This window comes from Dipodomys ordii, unplaced genomic scaffold (genome assembly GCF_000151885.1).
Source record: "Dipodomys ordii isolate 6190 unplaced genomic scaffold, Dord_2.0 Scaffold216, whole genome shotgun sequence".
Taxonomy (NCBI): Eukaryota; Metazoa; Chordata; class Mammalia; order Rodentia; family Heteromyidae; genus Dipodomys; species Dipodomys ordii.
In genome coordinates, this window is record NW_012267432.1 from 364,115 (window position 1) to 369,820 (window position 5,706).

At 40.3% G+C, this 5,706-nt stretch overlaps 1 protein-coding gene across 1 annotated transcript in view; it reads right to left on the bottom strand.

Annotated features, from left to right (window-relative positions):
* LOC106000348 (tripartite motif-containing protein 5-like) overlaps positions 1 to 5,706 on the bottom strand; it is a 35,046-nt gene that overhangs the window by 28,711 nt on the left and 629 nt on the right. The gene's annotated exons all lie outside the window — the stretch shown is intronic.

A 5,706-nucleotide genomic window follows, 5' to 3' on the forward strand; every position in this document is an offset into this window, starting at 1 on the left:
GCTGTCCCTCAGCTCTTCAGCTCAAGGCTAGCACTCTACCATTTGAGCCATAGCACCACTTCTGGCTTTTTTCTTTTTGCTTATGTGGTGCTGAGGAATCGAACCCAGGGCCTCATGCATACAAGGCAAACGCTGTACCACTGAGCCACCTTCCCAGCCCGAGTACATTTCTTTTTTGGACAATCTCACCCTTGTCCTCCCTCCCTCTCCCAGTTTTTCTTTCCCATAGAGCTATCTTTAAATCCCTTGATGGTATAAAAATGTCCCAACTTTTCTCCAAAGAAATGGAGAGATGCAGAAAAATGACAGCATCTGGATTGTGACTCAGTGACAGATGTCATGTGACATCACCCTCTATCAACCTCTAGGTTCTCACCTGCTTCATCATTGCTGTGCAATGACATCAACCAGTTTTTCTCTGAGAAGCCTTTCTCATCTGGAGCAAGGAACTTCCGGTCATCTGATGGACTCACAAGATTCAGTAACACAATACTGCAGAAGAATTCAATGGACCCACACTGAGGATCCATCACTAACCTCAGGTTTCTTGTTGAGAATCTTATGTTTTTTAAGTTGTTCTAGAAGTTGCTTTATTTCCCTACTGCATCCTTCCTTTCCATCCATTTCAACAAGTCTTAAGTTTCATCTGTCACTCAGCTCCTGGGGAAACTTCCTTATGGAGATCAGACCTCTGGCCTGACAAGGGAATCCTGCTCACATAGCTGCACCTTTCTTCTTCTGCTCCACTGATTTACAACTCCCTTTTGAGTATATATGGGTGCTGTGCACCATCAAAGAAAAGCCAACATTGGGAGAAACAAACTGTTTACATTTGTGATCCAGAAGTTTCTATGAACTAATTAGCTGGAGATGGGAGGGAAACATTGAGTGTGGGAGAGTAATGGCCTTAGAGAGTAGCATATTTTACTTTTTTTTTTTTTTTTTGCCGTCCTGGGGCTTGAACTCAAGGTCTGGGCACTGTCCCTGAGCTTCTTTTGCTCAAGGCTAGCACTCTACCACTTGAGCCACAGCACCACTTCTGGCCTTTTCTGTTTATATGGTACTGAGGAATCTAATCCAGATCTTCATGCATGGGGCTAGGCAAGCACTCTACCACTAAGCCACTTTATTTTAGTTTCAATCCAATTGAAAGCTACACTCTGGTGGAAATTCCAGAAAGAGCCAGAAGGCTCTCTTTTTACATAAGGAAGCATAGAAGAATAAGAGAAAAACAGAGAAACCAACAAACACAGGAAAGAAAGGTAAGAGAAGAATAGGAAAAATTGTACATTTTTTCTCAGATTTTACTTATTTTTATCTCTAAGTAATGGTCAATGAAGTTCAATTGAGTAGTATATGAATATAATGAATCTTGATTCATGTCATCCCTTTCATCCTCCTCCTCTATCCCTCCCAAATCTATCCTCTCAATTTCCTTTTCCTTCCTTCCTTCCTTCCTTCCTTCTTTCCTTCCTCTCTCCTCCCTCCCTCCCCCTCTCTTTCTTTCTCTTTCTGTCTCTCTTTCTCTCTCCTCTCTCTCTTTCTCTCTTTCTTTCTTTCTCTCTCTCTCTCTTTCTCTCTCTCTCTTTCTTTCTTTTTCCTTTTTCTTTCTATCCTGGAGCTTGAACTCAGGACCTGGACCTGGGCACTGATCCTGAGCTTCTTCTGCTCAAAGCTAGGGCTCTACACTTGAGACACAGCACCAGTTTCAGACTTTGCTTAGTGGTTTATTGGAGATGAGAATCTCATTGACCTTCCTGCCTGGGCTGGCGTTGAACTGCAATCCTCAAATCTCAGCCTCCTGAGTGCTAGTATTACAAGCATGAGCCCTGGTTCTTGGCTTCGATTTTCTTAATTTTGTAGCGTATGCACTGAGTTTTATAAGTGCAGCTTCCCCTATGCCCCACTTCCTCTCTTCATTTGGCTTCATAGGGTGAGGGACTCGCATCACATCAGCCCAATTTCTTCTCCCCAGAAAGACGTTACCTTCAAAAGGAGGGAGTTTTGGAACAGCAAAAATCTCATCTAGAGGGACCATTCATTTTGCAGGCTAAGCTACTGCCACCTCTTTTCTGTTCTGTAGTTTTCCCATTTTCTTAATATAGCCAGATTATTACCCAAAGGAAGAAATGTATTCCTTTTTCTTTTCCCTCTCAGAGAAGCTGAGCCATGGAGCTGTTTTCTGTGGGTGAGAGGGATGTTTTGGGCTCTGCCAGGTGTAAGACCACTCTTATTTTGTTTTGTTTTCATGGTCCTGAAGGTAGAACCCAGGACTTGCAGATCTAGAAACACTCTGTACCATTGAAGTTCATCTCTAGTGTAGGTTAAGACGCTCATGAAGCTGACCCCCTTGCTTCCCTTTTGGTCATTTCTGGGATGTTGTTCATAACTTTCAAGACAATTCACCAGCTCATTGGCTAATCTGAGAATGACTGCCTTTCTCTGTAGCTTTCCTTCAGTCCTTTTTTTCCCTAAAGTCCAGTCACTGGGAACTTCACTGGTGCTCCTTCCATTTATTTATTTGTTTGTTTGTTTATTTTTCTGCCTTACTGGAATTTGAACTCAGGTACTCTACTACTTGAACCACACCTCCAGTCCTACCCACTCTTATACCTCAGTAGTACTACATAAAGCTATGCTATTATCTCTCTTACTGTACAAGTTGTTTATTTTGTCAGACATATTATTTCTTACCTCCACTCTCTCTCTTTTTTTCTTTGTTGTCAGTTGTGGGGCCTCTGAGCCTGGGCACTGTCCCTCAGCTCTTCAGCTCAAGGCTAGTGCTCTACCACTTGAACCACAGTGCCACTTCCAGCTTTTTCTCCTGGGGAATCGAACCCAGGGCCTCATGCATTTAAAGCAAGCACTCTACCACTGAGCCACCTTCCCAGCTCCCTCCACTCTCTTTCTAAAATCTTGGTCCAAGATCAGGACTCAAATTTGGTACCTGATGCTTTTGCTCATTGGCTGGCAAGCTACCAACTGAACCATGCCTCCCACCCCAAGGATTGGTTATTTTTTTTTGCAGTGCAAATGAAGTTTATTTTCATTTACTGACACAAAGTTAACAGTCTGTTTTTGGCCTCAGTATTAGAAATTGATTAGACATTTGACCTGATTAGTTTTAAGTTATGTAAATCAGTGAAGGATATGAGACCAAAGTTACACAGCTGTAAAAGGATTCAGTAAACCTTCAAATATATATAAGCAAAGAGGTAGGTAGCAATCTATGATTTTATTTTAGTTATTTCTTATACCTCCATTATTCAATTGTGAATAGGTTACATTATTTAAATAAGGAACATTAAATTTTTGGTCAGTTTATTTACACATTTTCTTACAGTTACATCAACTGAAATAGATTGCAAAATACAGTGTTATTTCAGCCCCGTTGTAGTTTAAGTTAAACATTGTAGGAGCTAGGGTTATAGTTCAAATAAGTAGTGCAAGTGCACAAGTAACATTTTTCACCAAGAAACATGCAAAGGAAATGGGGATTTTTAACTCAAACTTCATATTTAATATTTTCAAAATTTACAAATCAGTATGAGTTAAGGAAAATTGAGAGGAACAGAATCCTTTAAAAATAACATACGCTGCCTTGCTTCATTCAAAAGAAAACTTGTGCTTGGCACCCTAGCTTTGAACTTGATCATTCAGATCACTGGTGCCAATGCATGATGAATTAAAGTGGTGTGTGTGTGTGTGTGTGTGTATGTGTGTATGTGTGTGCGTATGCGCGCAGCAAACAGTATCATCAGTTTCAAAGAGTTTTCTTGTATTCTAGACTTCCTTTCATCCTCTTTGAAAGTGTACTTTTCAATACAGGTGGACTAAGAAACTGTAACCCTTCATGTATGATGTTGCTGGTTACTTATGTGTACTCATCAAAGGCAATTTCCAAAGCAGATCGTATCTTTACCGCTACCATATTACATCCATTTACAAGCAAAGTATTACTTTGTCTGGGCTTAGTTCATCTTCTGTGTCTGGGATTTTTATCCCCTACTCTTTATTCAATTTTATCTGACACAGAACTAAGGAAAGGAGTGGGTAATTCCTTCGAAGAAGCTCCATGCTAATTTTATCCTGAGCACTTTGTACTTTAATCACTGTGTTATAAATACTTGGATGTGTGCTTTCCTTTTCTCCTACTTTTCAGAGGTCAAAGTAGTCATCTCTCCATGTGTCTATTTCATAATGGGACAAGGTTCATGTGTGATATATACTAATTGTTTACTTAAGGCCCTGGTTTAGGGCCTAATAAATAGGAAGTCTTTTCTTATTTTATAAAAACAGTTTAATTTCACAAGAAGTATATATGGTGATGGTGAAAAATAGTATCTCAATAAAAATATTAACTACCTATAAGAGATTATATCTGAGGTAGTAACAGATAGAAGGTAAATAAATAGGACAAATAATATAGTGTGTAAAAGGTTGACAAACACTGTGGCATAAATGAAATCAAGAAAGCTCACAGTGGATGTCATGAGTTTGAGCAGAAGAGTGACAAGACAGATGTCTGCCTAAAGTAGACCACTCTGGCCTCCTGACATCAGAGCAGCAAGGAGAGCCGATTGTATGGATACAGTGGAACCATCAGGAAGCTAGTCTTCCACTCATCAGCCATCTGAAAACCACTAGAATACGTGAAAGCAGATAATGTGTCTGTATAAAATTCATCTATAAAACACTAAGAAACAAAGAGAAATTAACAAAAACAAAATGAGACACTTGTTTAGAAAATGCTTTTCCTGGTACTAGAGATTGATGCTGTGTCTTGTGTTTACTAGTCAAACACGTTACTACTTGAGCTATACTCTGTAGGGCAAAATAAGTCATTAAAGGGCTGGGAAGGTAGCTCAGTGGTAGAGTGCTTGCCTTGAATGCATGAGGCCCTGGGTTCGACTCCTCTGCACCACATAAGCAGAAAAAGTCGGAAGTGGTGCTGTGGCTCAAGTTGTAGAGTGCTAGCTGAAGAGCTGAGGGACAGTGCCCAGGCCCACAGTTCATGCCCACGACTGACAAAAAAAAGAGTCATTTAAATGCATCCCTTGCCAGTTGCTGGTGGCTCACTCCTGTAATCCTAACTACTCAGGAGGTTGAGATCTGAGCCTCACATTTTGAAGCCAGCCTGAACAAAGTCCATGAAACTCTAATCTCCAATTCATTACAGAAAAACCCAGAAGTTGGTGATGTGGCTCAAGTGGTAGAGTGCTAGCCTTGAGCAAAAGATGCTCAAGGACAGTGTCCAGGCCCAGAGTTCAAGCCCCAGCCAAAAAAAAATGCATCCTTTATTATTAATTTGTCTAGCATATTAGTACTAATCAAGAGTGGTGAACTGGCTGCAGGTAAAGCTTAGCGGTTCAGGGGCTCAGTGGTATAATATGCACCTACAAAAAATGTGCACACACACAAAAATGAAGTAGTAAGTCCACCATTTATGACTTACACAAATCATGAAGCTATGTGCTAGGCAGAAGAATGGCTCTGCCAAGGATATTCTACATAGTAAAGTCTAGAACTTGTGATAATGTTAAGTTCAATGACGGAAGGAATTTAGTTTTCAATATAATTTAATAAAACTAGTCAATAGTTCCAAGTGTATTTTAGATATGTGACCCTTGTCTGCCCCCCAAAACAAATCTTCAAAGAAACAACTGCCCAATTAATAAGTGGGCTAAAGACTTAAAGAGAAACTTC